General features: G+C 35.6%; 1 long non-coding RNA gene across 1 annotated transcript in view; it reads right to left on the bottom strand.

Moving 5' to 3' along the window:
- LOC310922622 overlaps nt 1-15,882 on the bottom strand; it is a 143,337-nt gene that overhangs the window by 62,091 nt on the left and 65,364 nt on the right. The window contains exon 2 of the long non-coding RNA XR_014592454.1: nt 4,931-5,051. This is a non-coding gene — a long non-coding RNA (uncharacterized lncRNA). The remainder of the gene's footprint in view (nt 1-4,930; nt 5,052-15,882) is intronic.

Genomic DNA, 15,882 nt, shown 5'->3' with positions numbered 1-15,882 from the left:
AATAAAACACAGAAGCAGATATAATTCTGAAACAAATGGTTGACCCCTCCCAGTCCTTCCCATGAAAGAGGGCCTGAACCACACATTGTGCCTCTTCAGGACAGCCTGAAATAAAGCACTGGGTTGAAAAATTGAGAGCATAAATGTATTACTGGGAAGGTATAAATTCCCAGCAAACAATCATTGTTGCATATAGGAAGAACTGGGGCAAGGGATGCCAATGACAAAACTGTGCAAGAACCCTGAAAAGTAGAGACCTAGGTGTAATTCAGGGTTTGCTGGCACAGCTGAGTTGTAAAACTCTCTGTCAGACCCACTCAAACCAGCAAGAGATTTTTTTTCCTGATCATGTGATTTCAACTAAATAAATATCATTGCCCCACAGATTATTTTTTAAATCTACATAATAGTGGATGACATTTGAGTTACAGATTAGGATTTTTATGTCTGTTAGCACATGAGTGGGAGTGTTTTCATGTTCCAGAATGGTGCAGTTATGCCTCAAAATTCTAAGTACTGCCCAGACCCTAGATAAGGAGGGTTGCTTAAAAAGTCTGAACTTAATTAGGAATGTAGGCGGCAGATGAACTAGAGTCAAGAGAAGAAAAGAGAGATTTATGACAAAAGCACATCTATTAATCTCAGAAATATCACAGTCAGAAGGAAGAAAAGCATGGAGAATAGAATCTGGGATCTGAGCAAAACAGGGGAGTTGGAAACATTAGTCAGGACTTCCAGAAAGAGTGGGGAGGATGGAGGACTAAAATGAAGAAATCCAGAATGACTGGGAGGAAATGAGCAGTGTCTTTGTCAGGAATAAACTAGTGTAATCCTGCTATAGTACCTTTCCTCTCTTTCCAAAAGATAATCCCACAACTAAAAGGGTATTATGAAGTGCACACATGTGAATACAGTACATTAACATAAAATAATTAATTTAATAGGATCCAAATCCAGCTGTTGTTTCTCAGACTGGACTCTCACAATAGGCATTAATTAGTAGCCCTATAGAAGGAATGTTCAAAAAACACAATTAAAGCTGTGCCAGACATTGCTTACCCTCTCTTCAGAAATTCTCTCCACATAAGCTGCTGCTTTACATAAGGAAACATGCTGCCTAAAATGTCCAGTTTGCCATTCAACCAGTGACATTAAGGGAAAAATAGCACCGCTGTATTGAATTTCAATTTGCCCTTTGGCAATGTCCCACCTTTGCCTTTTCTATCCCTTGCTTCATTTGCAAAGGCTGTATGACAGATAGAGAGGTGGAAGAAGGCAAAGAATATGTAATGTAATTGCTTCCCATTAATTAAGAATGGTTAGTCCAAGCAATCTCCCTCTAAATATTCTTCTATCAGATAACAAATGGACCTCACCATTGATGATGAGAGAAAAATCAATTTATTTGTAACTAACACAATTTTATTATGAAAAATGTTACTGGAACACTGCAAGATTGCCTGTTGACAAATTGCTTACTTAGAGTTATTGACCTAAAGCAAGAATTTCTGTCTGACAGAACTGCTCTGTGCCAGAAAAGGGCCTGGAACTGAAATTCTTAGCAATTCCTTCACACTCTCAGTGGAGAACTACATCAGTCTACTTTTTGGTATTGATTGTCTTACCCTGTTGCTGACTAACTACTCTAGCTGGTGAGCAGAGGAGTGTAGTGCATTTGTCTGGAGTAGACAGGATGGCATTACCTCTCCCTACAGGAGGAGTGGCAGACAAAGAACCCTTGGCCCATGTCTTCTCCGAGACCCATAATCTAAGGAGAAACGAGCACAGGAATAAAAGAAGTGTCTAACTTCTCTTTACTCCCCCACATCTGAAGCAGAGGTTATCACAATCCAGACCTAAGAACTTTGGATGAAAACATGTCTGTGAGTCAGCTGTTCGCAAATAGCTCTCTGCCCTCCTTTGCACTCCTCTATGGGTGCTCTGTGCCTGCTTTGCATTCTCATGATTCGTCACCACCACCACCTCCCCCCTTCTACATGCAGCTAAACTTTCAGAATCTTTCCTGAAACCTCTCCTTGGAGAGCATTCCATTTTGAGGTCCCCCATTTTTTGTCTCCAGTGGTTAAAACTTTGCTTTTAAAGTTTTGATCGCAAAGTGTCAGCCACTCTGCCTCCTATTAGTGATCCATAGTTTATCACTTTAAAGCTATCATTGTTGAAAATACACTTTTTATATTTATGAATGCAAAAGTCTTGACTTCTAGGCTTTTGCAGATAATAATAAACTAAAAGGCAGACAAAATACCCTTAAAGTTTTAATTTTGCTTTCTGCCCCACTACTTTTATTTTGTTGTTGTTGAAGCTCTTGAAATGCCACAGTTTAAGCAGACCCAGTTGCTAAATATATCCTCTTTCTTGGTTCATTTTCTTGCAATATAGCTACTTTCAGATTTCACAAGGATTGACTCACTTCTGACACAATGTTCCAAGATAAAATCCCACACAGTGTGACAGTCAGACTTCATTCTTGATACTAGCATGCCCATCACCTGAACGTACTCTTATTTCCTTTAGCTGACCAAATATGCTCCAATATACTCCCACAGAAATCTAGTTATTACAATACTTTGTTGAAAAGTTATTTATTATAGATGATGTACTAACTGTCAACAAAGCTATGCTAATTTCATTGAAGATAGGCTGAAAGTCTGATTTTGAAAGTACCAATAAATATATTTCATCATGCTTTTTGATAAAGAAAAAATTATATTCACATAGGCAAAGCTGTAGAAATAGTGTGGGGAAATATTTTGTTTTGCTTATGCAGTTATGGAAATAATATGAAGCCTTTCTGAAACACTAAAAAAATCAAGTTCATTGTTTTATTATAAAAAATGTTCAAAAAAAATCTCATTCTGTGACTGATCAGTACTAACTAAAACTCCATTTTTTACTGGAAGTAACTTTTTGGCGGGGAGGTGGTGGAAATGGAGAAAAAACGCCAAACTACAGGGAGTGAGAGAAGGAAGGATACAGGAAGAGACAAAGATTTAGCTGTCTTTTCAGAAGTATCAGATGATAAGTCATGGAATTATAAGCATTAGACCACCTAGAATATTCTAAGTTGAATAGAGGAAACAGAGGAAAAAGAGTAACAAAAAAAAGGAAAAGAGGAAATTATTTAAGAGGGCAAGTTATAAAAGAAATAAAGAGCCACAAAGTACACCTAAAGAAAAGATTAGACAAACAGTACACAAAGACTGAAAGGAAATGGATGCTGAGATTCTCACTGAATGCCGTGAGCAACACTGAAAGAAAGAAATCACTATTGTATAAACCCTTTTCACAAACACAATTAAATGCAACTCCATAGGCTACCAACAAAAAAATGAATAGCAATACTGTGCAAACCATCAGAGAGAGAGCAAAGGTCTAGCAGGACTACTCATCTGAGGATAGTTTAGGTAATGGAATTTAAACATCTATTAGAAGAAGTACAGTTAATAAATATTAACCACATCTTTTTAATTACAAGATCACTTGCAAATTATTTTAACAGCACTAGATGTGTTGTCAAAAAAGGAATGGAAATTTTTAAGTATTTTCTATCAGCAGTTTCTATTATGCTACATGGTTAAAGTTAGCTTCAGTCAGTTCATGATGCACAGTGAGTTCTATATTTGGTGAAAATACCCAAATGTTCACACATATCTCCAGGTTCATCTTCTATATTAAGTAAATTATGTTCACTGACATCTGAAATCACTGAACCAACACCTTGATTCCCATGCTTCCTAAATGGATAAAAAAACTTGGAAGATATGTAGCAACATCCAATTAAATAAAAATTGAAGTTATAGTCCATTCTTTCTTTTTAAGATTATTCAGTTCAACTGATGGCATTTTTAGTTATTCAGCAGTTGGTCTTTTCATGAAGTGGTCTGGCAGGCCAGGGATGACTTTGACAATGAAAAAAATTCAAATTGACAGACCTGTGGAACAGTGGAAGATTTGGTATGTGATAAGAAATCTTTGGCTGTGCTCAACAAGTCTATGAGATTTCTCCAAAGTCACTTTTGTTCAAATAGTTCAAGTGGTTTCACTATTCCCCTACAAGGAATAGTCAAAAAAAATATTTATGTAGCATAACATCACATAGCTTAAAATAATTTCTCAGATATTAACTATTTTACAATTTCAAAACAACAAACAGCAGGAAATATTCTATGTACCTAGTTCAAAGAAAGAATAGTTGCAGATGGTTCTAATTAAGTTCCCAGAGCAAGATATGCTAGGATTTAACACCAAAATAAGGAAGTTTATTTTGCAGGTTAAAGATAAAACATATCTTTCACAGTCTGTATTGTCCAAACCTCTTTGTTGCAGAAATACTCTTGGATACAGAGAGATGTATATACATAGGACAAAACATATGACAAAGACCAGAAAATAAGAAAAATTGAACCTCATCCAAATCTATGCTTATATATGCTTATATCCAAATCTAGCTTATTTTCTTATTGACCTCCTGGAACCTTTCACAGTCAGCATTTTGTATCAAATCAAGTACAGTTCCTGACATCAGTGCAGGGTACACGTTTACAGCTGAGTACAATGTAGACATTACATACTCTTAACATTTCAATGAATGCTCAAGAAAAAATTAACTTCTAACAACTTTTTTAAAAATAAACTGTGTAAAATGAATAAATAAAGAATAAATAAATAAAGAATAAATAAAAAAAAAAAGTCAGTCAAACCACACTACTATTCAGTAATCTTATATCTGGGTGTTGAAGAAACACACATATGTATTTAGGTTACAGATACAAAAATAGGGTACAAGTAACAGTGATTTTATCATTCCACCTCAGAAAGTGGCATTTGAAAGGCTAATACAATACAGAAGTAGTGTGGGAGAATAATAATATTAAATATAAAAGCAAGGAAAAGAAAATCTTCTACTTACACTCTTGCTCTTCCCATGTAGACTACAGGTATTCTTATTCATGGTGACAAGGACTAAATCAGGAGTGTTTTGCAAGTCAAAGGTGAGGTTTTATCCCTCAATCATCCAAATAGCTTCTGTACTGAAAGAAAGCAATTTATATAATTAAAAAAGGCCTTTCAATTTGTTCAACATTCAGGCCTAAGACACTTCACCAGTGTATAAAAGCTGCACACATTCTAAGATCCACCAGAGCAAATGTTTGATGTATCACTAGATCGTTCAACACATAGTCACCCTGAACTATACAGCACACTTATCCGTGAACAGATCATGCTTTCCAGTCAATAACAAATGCATACCAACTCAAAAAATTGCAAAAGATTACAGGCTTCTGATTATGGGCTTTTTGCCACAATTATATTTAACTAGACATTGGCAGTACGATTTGTAATAATGAAATAAGGCTTATTGGTTATTTTTATCCAGTTTCTCAGTCTAATCTAAAGGCATCTTTTAACTTATATGGTATTCAGACCACGAATATGCTAAAAAATTCAGAGAAAGAAGGTCATCTAGAGTAATTTTCAAATCCAGGAGCCTAAGAATGCTTAAACCAGCAGTGGGGTACTTTCATATAGTTGTCAGAATTTGACAAATTTGCCATTGTATTAAAACAATAACTAAGCAAAAACCCCTAGCAACTGATGATGGCATGGCATCACCGCTTTGAAAAGAAGCATTTGTCAGCCTCCGGCTACATGCATTGCAATAATCATGGAAGAGTGGAATTAAAGGGAAATTCAGATGCTCTGAGATCAGGCAGTTAAAAGATTTATATTCTCATTTGAGCCAGATACATCTCTGCACACATTTTTTTTCCTTAGGTCAGCCAGCCAAAGAGGAGATAAAGTGTAATTTCTGACCAACAGAGATGCTACAGTAAAATCTCCTAATATAACATCAATTATATCAGCAAAAATCAGTATCCACATGAGTATCCTCACATTACTTTTTTCAATGGACACAAAGGTAAATAAATCATTCCATCTACTCCAGAAATACACACAAGAGAGAAATACACTTAGCTAATTAAGCTAGTTGATGCATTTAGCAAAATCCATAGAAGTTTAATAAAATACCTAGAACAATGTATGAAATCAAGGTATAAGTTTATGGCTTTAACTGAGGAAAGCAGTACGAGCACATTAAATGGGGGTCAAATATTTCTTTCATATTTTATGACTCCCTGTCTAAAATACTTTCAGGCATGTTTCTATGAATAACCATAATATATCAGTCCATATCACAACCAGAAAACAGGATAGTAAAGCTCTTAAAACCTTAAAATAAAGGAGAAAAAGGCAGCCTCTTCAGTGCTAGGCTGAAGTCGGGAGAGGTAACTCCTTGTCCTGTGTATATTTAACTGAAGACACTGAGGAACATTCCCTAATCCCCATTTTTCTGTGGGTGCAGTACCTACATGCTTACATAACTTACACATAACATCACAAGAAAAAACCTCACTGAACTATCCCAGAGGTACTTCCAGCAACCAGGCTGGTGCCATTTATTGTACCAGGGACATGAGTCATACAGACAGATGTCCTTCTTCCAGACCTTACAAGCTTTCCAAGTTTTCATTAAAGTATTATGGATTTTATTCCTGTTGAACATGATATGTCCAAAACATTAGCCAAAGAAATGGTGCAAACAGAAGATATTCATCTTGGACTACAAGCAGAACAATATATATAAATTTTCATTTCATCATCTTAGTCATTAAGCCTAAACAATAACAACTTATATAAAAACTGTAAGCACAACAACGACTAACAAAAAAAGCTAGTGGCTTCAAATTGAAGATATTTCTGATATTGTTTATTTTCCAAATTATAAAGGAGAATGAAAATTTAAATGCTTCTACTGAGATGGTTGCTCAATTACAATTTTATTTTTTTCTGAACAAGTGATTAAGAGATGACAAAATCAATATAAACAATTTGCCCCTATGATATGTTTCTAGCTCTAGTTTTTACTACTCCTTCAAGGTATTTTCAGGGTGTGACGTTTCATTGAGCAAAGTGCCAAATTCATACAGAGCAAAATACTATCACTTCAGGTTCAAAGTTTAGGGGAAAAAAAACCCCAAAACCTAGAGAAATATCATAAGAGGAGGAATAAAAACCACAAAAAATTCTGACAGACTGCTTGAGCAGATTCCAGGGTAAATCAGGAGATTTATGTTCTTGTGACATCTGGGATTTTGTTTTTGTTGATTTGTTTGTATGCATGTCTGTCTATTTACAGAAAAAACATATTTTCTTTAAAGAGAGTTATAGAACACTGCAAAATAGGAGTTGTTGCACAATTCATTGGACATATGCTCTTCCTACTTGTTAGATAACTTCACATTTCTTTTATAGTATTTAAAAAAAAAAAAAAAAAAAAAAAAAAAAAAAAAAAACAACTAAAATGTGCACAGGAATGCATCAAACTAGCTGGGAAATTCTTATGCCATTTTATCACATATGACTTGACCTTGAACAATCTCTCTGGTGTGCAACAACTGTCCATCCACCCTCTAACAGGCATTTAGCTACCAGAAAGGAAGATGAAGACATTTTCTTCTGTCAGGAGCTGAGACTCTGCATGCCTATATGTTGTGTTTGCTCACTCTTATATACGATGTGTAAATATGTTGTGTTTGCTCTCTCTAATATATGATGTTTAAGTTGTCTTATCTTAGCCATCTAGCTAAAACCTGAGCAAAGGGGCTTCTCTATATATATGTAGAATGAAGTGATTTTGGGGAGCAGACTGCTGGAAGCTGGCAAGGTTATGGTTAGTAATTCTACATCTGACTCTAGGGTCACCTGTGTCTGCATCAGAGCTGTGTTTAACAAAATTCAACACCAGACTTCAGAGTTTTCTCCTCCTTTCTGATTGACAACCATACAAATGTTATACTGAATCCTTTGGAAATATTAATGATCTAGAAAGATTTTCAACGGTGATTTGGGGTGCCAATCACTGCCTAAAATCTTTCTATAAAAGTTGCAACAAAGATTTAAGATAAAGCTTAATCCCTTTTGCCACCTGACATCCATTTACAGGAGTGAGATGAAGAACTCATACTGATCATCTCTGACATGTCTCTATTTCTGAGCAGTTCTGGGCTGGTAAGGTAGCCAAATTGCTCTCAGTTAAATAGATAGGGGAAAAAACACATAATCACACAGGACAGAGAGCTCTTGAATGAGCCTCTGTCTCTTCAATCTGCTGTAACAAAACTGCTATTTCTCTGAAAAAATGTGTTGTTTACAGGCTTTTATCTCAGAGCCAAGCAAAGCACACTCACTTTACAAGTGAAGATAAAGATCCAAAAGGCCTGAGCTTATATCTGCAGTGTATGACTCATTCAGTGTCCAGGACCACTTCTGGAACACTTTAATTTGTCTTGTATAATTTTAGTTTGACTTGTTTCACTAGCACAAGCATATACAAAAGAAAATAAAAGGAATTAAAAAAAAAAAAAAATACCCAAAACAAAAGAGCAGAGACACTCCAATGAATCTCCTAAGCTTCACTGGAGAAATTTTCCAAAGCAACAAGCTGTGAAAGACCTAGACAACTGGAACAGATGTGAAAGAAAGGCAAAAGCTTCATCAGTACATGCTTTCTCCTCCACTGAACAAGCCACTGTATTTTCCTAGTTATGACTGAGTAGGAAAAAGCAGCTTCTATAGATAGGCTGAGACATGACAAATGTGTTATTAAGAGAGAACTGTGCAAATAAACACTTGAATATTCAGGGCCAAATATATTCCTATTATCATGCTCTTTTATTTCTTTAAGCACCTTCTAAAGCATAACCCAGAAATCAGTCAAACTCGCTTAGTTAGAGTAGTTTTTGCCTCCCTTAATTCAATGTATATATTTTATATATAATGTACACATATTATGTATGTAATATATTTTATATACAATGGATGTATACATTTTATATATTTTATATATCATTTGCATCTCATTGTAGGCATTTTTCAAACCAATTCAATATTCAAAAAGCGTCTACACTACCTTTGAAAAAAGTTATAATTGGCATGAGTGTGAACATTCCACTTTACACTTGGCTAAATGCAGAGCAAGCAAGACTATGAATGTCATACCAAAAAATTAACTGCTATATGAGTTAAAAAAAAGAAAGACAAAAACCTTGTTTGTATAATTCCTGCTTTCCTTATATTATCCAAATTTAAAAACACTACTATAAAATCCAGCATTTCAAAACGATATGGAAGGTACATGGGGAAATATACTATATACAATATTAACATCTCAAGAGTGCATAAAAACGGCCTTTAAGCTTGTCAACAAGACTGAATTAAATCATAACCTTTTAGTATTTTAGTGGGGTTTTTTTAACATTTTCTGTTCTACAGTAACCTCTCCTGTAGGCATGAATGATATGTAAACCATCTCTCTCCAATGAAGAAAATGGTAATTTTGACAGTGATCCAGGTAACATCCACATTTAAATTCAGTAGAATAGACATAAATTCTTATCACACTTGCAGGAGCATTTTTCTTTAATTTTTCAAAGCAAAATAATATTTGTCATTATCTGTTTTAAAAATAACACAGAATCATTTTACTGTCAGCCCTTGATTGTTAATTAATGCATTCTTTCAGTGATACAATGTAAATTCCCAATATATTATTGAACAAAATTAAGTTAACACTGGAGAATTACTTTCCTATAAGTTTTCTCCTACATTTGAAAAGCATGAAATATGGGTTATGAGAACCACTTTTGAGAAAACACTAGCCTACACAAGAAGGAGAGTATATTTTCAGAAGTTTTTTTGAAGACATATTGCTGTATAGATACAACACAAGTATCAATGCCAGACAATTTGGAGGGCTTGTTACTAGAAATATCATTAATCACAAGTATGTATTATATAACGTACTGCCCAGCAGGATGCTGGATTTTTAATAAAAACAATGGGAGTATTAAAATTAAATTTACTGTAGCAGGTTATAAAGCACTGAGGAATGTAAAGATATTGCTATATTTTCTATTTCTTTCCTTGGATAATATCATAAAGCCTTATTTTTTGAAGACAGAGAATATGATTTTAGCAGAACACAGCATGACCTCTAAAGAGACACTTAAGTTCACTTAGTGCATTTTTTTTTCTTTTTTTTAAAGTAACTGTCATTTATCCTAGAATAAATGTCAAGCATTTACCCCAAAAAATTACTTAGAACAGATTGACAGTGACATGAAATCTGGGGAAAGTCAGGTTTTGGATCCGCAGACAGAACATGAAAAACAAATTTGGGACAAGAGTATTTCCACTAAATATATTTTCCTTATGACTGTATATATGATAACTTTACTTATAAGCTTACCAATTGCTAGTATTTTATCCATCACTTCTGCATTAGTACTGAGGACTCAACTGTTGGGTTGATCTGATTCAGTCCTAGGGATTGCATCAAGACTGAACAAAATAACCCAGACTTTGCCCAAAGTACATGCAGTCCTATTATATGCACAAGATTACCTTCTCTCACAAACATTTTGACTGTTACACACGCAAGAGGACACTCTGTGTGTCTTGACACTGCACACCACACAACAGCACTGGTGAAGGTCAGGCATTGCTAGTCCCAGGTTTATGCCTGTTGGGTAATGACTACTCCAAGATTGCATTCTTTTTAATGGAGAAATTGGCTTGAAATAGCTGCAAGTCCTCCAATGTACCTATTCTCCCAGGACTGAACGGATGATACATTCATTTCACAAAGATGGATACCCTTCAATTTGACTGACCAGAATGCCCTACACTGCTGAACATGCAGGGCAGCCTTGGCACATACACACCAGAATAACAATCTCTACTTCACATTCTGCTGGTTTCCAGATGCTTCCTAATATTCCAGTCTCTTCCTTGGCCTCTGGGCATCAAGTTGTTTGCTTTTGCTCAAAGACCCTTTTCTATACAGTGATGTTCATTCCAAATCCATCATGCAACTTCAAGCTTGCAGTGCTCCTACTGAGTCCACCAATATCACTTTGGATTTCGTCTGCTACTTTATCACATTCTGCAGTTTTGCAATTTTGCATAGTTGTCTTTAAAGCCATGAATGGCTTGGTATTACCAAATTCTTTCTCTCTTTCTCTCTTGGTGCTTTTTGTTTGTTTGTTTGTTTGTTTTTGTTTTGTTTTTGGTCTTTGTTTTTTTTGTTTGTTTTTTGTTTGTTTTTTGTTTGTTTGTTTTTGTTTTTGTTTTTGTTTTTGTTTTTGTTTTTGCTTGGTTTTGGGGTTTTTTGTGGGGTTTTTTGTGTGGGTTTTTTTGTTTGTTTGTTTTTGGGGGTTTTTGTGGTTTTTTTGTTTGTTTGGGGTTTTTTGGGGGCTTTTTTTTGTGTTTTTTGTGGGGTTTTTTTTTGGGGGGGGGGTTTGGTGTTTTGTTTTGTTTTGTTTTGGGTTTGTTGTTGTTGTTGTTGTTGTTGTTGTTGTTTTTCCCAAATACTGTTTAACATACAGAACAGCAAAAGCTCTGCTTCCTGGTAAGCTCATATTTCAGTATTTCAGAGTTAATAATTAATTTGTTTAATTTGTGGGCTTCTATGGAAATGTTGGGTTGATAGTCTTTGCCCACTTTACCTGTTTATTTAACAATTTCTTCCACTCTAACCTAAATCTGGGGCAGGTTTTGATGTCTCTTACAAGAAAATACCTATCATAAGAGACTTTGCAAATTCTCCTGTAATTCTCCTGTAATTTTCTCTTTGTTAAATTTTCCTCTTATTTTACATATGTCCTTCCAAACTCTCTAGATGACTTCATGATCTAGAGGTGGTTTCGTAAAAGATATCTTTATGCCTTTCTTTTTATTGTCATCTTTTGGTCTTTCACATGAGATTTTTATATGTGATATTTCAAATTTTATAATGTTTTGTATTTTCCTCATTTGGGCAAAACTTCAAGTTTTTGAAGGATGTCATTGCAAAGAGTGTCTTTATCCCATTTTTTCCCCATGACAGGTTTCTTTCACTTCCCAAAAAATTGCAAACTATATATTCATATCCTCTCAGCTGTTTTTCTTCAGCTTCTACAGGTTTTGCACACATGCACAAAAATTTGTTTAGAATCATATAATTTTTCTCCTTTACTGTGTCTAATATTCCTGTCACTGTTTTCTGTCCTTTAAATTTCCTATTTGATAAAAAATTTACTAGCTCTACTTTTCTTTAGAGATACAAAAATTACTAGGGAAATCCATCATTTTGAAATGCGCTGTTTCAGAATTATCTTCCTTTCCAAAATCTTGAATTTAAAACCTCAGATAAAACTCCACCTCAGAGGGTTTAAAATCTTAGTACAATCTCTTGATTTGATATGTTGCCCACTTCCTTTGAGGTTCAGATAAAGCTTGTCTCTGTAAATAGAAAAAAGCCCTTGTTCTCGATTTTGTCATCCACAAGATGAAATGCTGTCCCTCTGTTCTTCTTGCATTTTTTGCATGCAATATGGAAAGCACTTGAGAGAATACCACTGCAGAGATGGAATATTACTTATACAGGTTTTGAAATCTTTTTCTGGAACTGTTCACGCTTTCCCCATCTCCTCATGTACTCATTTGAATAAAGGATAGCACTAACACCATTTCAGAATAATACAACCACCTTTTCTTTTATTTCTATAACTACAACTCTTAAAATTTACTGCTGCAGTTCTAGCACACAAAATTCATGTTTGATACCTTAACTTAAAAAACAAATATCTTTAAAAATCAACATGTCCTATTCAGTTTAAAAATGTTTTGACCACTATAAGGCATCAGTAATTGCTTTCTGCCTTCAACCCATGACATGCATTCACATTATGGTCTTACAGAGAATTCAGTGGCTGTATAATGAATGGGTTTTGTTTCTTTTATGGCAGCATTTAGTTTCACCTGTGCCTCGAAGCACTGTAATTTCTTCACACTTTGTGCTTTTCTAAAACCCATCATAATTTTCCTCCTTCTGTTCACATTTGCTACTGCATATATTTCCTATTTTTCATAGTTTGAGTTTATTAAAAAATAATCCCTTTGCCCTAGGCTGCTCAAATTTATGCTATTATCTTTTCAGGGCATTTTCAGAGAAACTGGTCGAGACTGAAGTGGTAGCAAGGCATTGGAACTCTGAATTTGGCTTTGTATCAAAGCATGTAACACACTGCATACAAATGACTGTTTAAAGAGAGCTGAGTGATCCAAGTGAGAAACCCTTGAAACTTGCTATGCAAGGCTAACTGTTGTGCCATTTAAGACAGAGGTTTGCAAGTAAGATTTTTCATGCAGGTGAGGGCTGGGAACAGAGGAAGAGAGTTCTTTAAAACTGGAAGTAAAACCTTTAAGTAAGATAATTTTCTATCTCATATTTGGGTAGAACTTTGCTACAGAAGAGGTGGAGTAAAATCAGGGCCAGCAAATCTAAGTTGAGGGAACAACTGTGTCAGCTATGATTTTAATACTATTTTGTCTAATAGTGAAGAACATAGTTAGAGGGCTTTGTAGATTAGAAAAATCTTGGACATGTTTGCTCCAAATAAACCTCCTGCTTTATATTCCTGTCACACACCAAAGACTGTCAAGTGTCAAGGTCAATTGCTAACCTCTGATTCTTGAACTCAAAACACAAATATATTAATAATGAGGATCTTGGCTTTCATAAAACAAGACACACGTATATAATTTGATGATGTTACATAGTTTACTTAAATTATGACAAAAATGAGAACCAAATTACTCTGAAATTACTCCAGGTGACTGAAATTGAGCTGTTCTTATGTTTGACAAACCTGAATTTGAAAGGTTATTATTATATGATAGTAGCCTGAGAAAGGATATGTAAAATACTTCATTCTTCCTTTTTAATTGAAGGAGATTGGAGCTCAAAATCAATTTGTTTTACCTGCTGCTCAATATTTTAAAAATATTATTAATATTTTTAATATTTTTTAATTTAAAATCTAATTTAATTTTCTGCTTATTATATCTACAGCTTGTTAATGGAAAGTAAGTTCCTCATGGAAGAGGAGCTAATGAGATCAAAAACAGTAACAGAAGAATTTTCACAGGGTAGCTAAAATACAGCTTTCTGAATATACAAGCAATTAATTTGTTGTTGCCAAAAAAATTTAGAAGTATTCAGATTAAAATTATTTAGATGAGATAAAAGAGAAAGGGAAAGAATATTTAAAAACAAAAAACAGACAAATAAACCCCAAACACATCCCCAAATAACTGAAAATGAGAAATCTGAGTTTTCTCTATATCCAAGGCCTAGTCTAGCATTTTGGATTTTCCTAGCTTTTTATCTCCAACTGGACAGCAGCTTTCACAAATACAGCTGGCACTAGTTTTATGATGTCAGAACTTTTATCATCCCAGCAGTGTAGGTACGATCTCTTTTAAATCACAATCTCAGGACAAGAATTTGATTTTAGATACAGCAAAGATAAATGTAAAACTTTATCTCTACACACTCAGGACAGGATAAAAATACTTTCATTGATTGAATTTTTCTCCCTCTTCTGGCAGAAGAAACAGCAATTGAGAAACTCCAAAAAAAGTCCTCAAGAAGAGAGGACTCAGGTTTGTTGTTTTTCTTAGCAGCTCTTCAGGAGGATGGAACTGGAGGGGTGGCATCGTATGTAAGAGAAGGGTTAGAATGTCTAGCACACTTGGCAAAAACACAGTTGACAAAGGGCACTATTGAGATGCTCTGGATAAGAATCAAGGGGCAAATAATTAATCTGGATGTCATCATAGGAGTCCACTATAGACCTCCTGGCCAAGAAATGGCAATGATGAATTATTCTTTGAGGAAATAAGGGACCCTTCCAGGTCAACTGCCTTGTCCTTATGGGGGAATTCAGCTTGCCAGAATCTAACTGGAAGAATCACATAGCTGGTGCAGCTCTGAGCTAGATGATTCCTGAAGACCTGGATGACAACTTTATGTCAATCCTAAGGGAACTGACATGGAAAGACACTGTCCTTGATCTGCTGCTTCTCAACAGGGTGGGTCTCATGAGCAAAGCAGAGACTGGGGACATCTTGGCCACAGCAACCATGAAAAGATTGAATTTAAAATCTCTGTTGAGGGAAGGAAAGTGCCAGCAAAACCTCAACTCTGGACATGAGGAGAGCTGACTTCAGCATGCTCAGGGAATTAATAAATAAAGTCCTCCTGGGAAGAAGTTTCTGCAGGTCTGGGAATCTGTCAGTGCTGATCACTTTTTAAACATCACCTCCTGCAAAGGAGCAGGAAATTCCCAAATGTCAGAAATCAAGCAGGAGGCAGAAGGCTACCTTGGCTGAGCAGGGATGTTCTCCTGGAAATAAGGCAATAAAGGAAGGTGTTTGCCCAGTGGAAGCAAGGTCAGATGACATGGGAATTATACAGAGATGCTGCTCATCGCTGTAGGGAGAAAATTCATGCAGCCAAAGCTCAGCTGGAATTGAAGCCACCAGAACTGTGGGGAACAATAAAAATGAGGTTTTTTCCCAAATATATTAATGGCAAAAGGCTGGGTAAAAATAGCATCGACCTGTTACAGGATGAGGATGGTCACCTCCCAAACAGGGGCATGGACAAGGCAGATGTGTTTGACACATTTTTGCCTCTTCTTCAACCCTGATGGTAATGCCAGGGGGTCTCAGTGCCCAGAGCTGGAGGACCATGACTATGAGTGATCAGCTCCCAGCTGACCCTGAAACTGTGCCATATTGGCTGCTCCAGCTGGCTCCCTGCAAATCTATAGGGCCTGATGGGATTCATCTGACAATCCTCATAGAGCTGGGTGCTGAGTCTGCAATGCCTCTCTCAATAGTTTTTCAGTGGTCTTGGGATTCCTGAGAAGTCCCAACTGACTGGAAGCTGGCAAACACTGTCCCAATTTTCAA

This window comes from Zosterops lateralis (assembly GCF_965231275.1).
Source record: "Zosterops lateralis genome assembly, chromosome: Z".
Classification (NCBI taxonomy): domain Eukaryota; kingdom Metazoa; phylum Chordata; class Aves; order Passeriformes; family Zosteropidae; genus Zosterops; species Zosterops lateralis.
The sequence above is the reverse complement of the archived record's forward strand: the minus strand, read 5'-3'. Positions and strand labels throughout refer to the sequence as shown.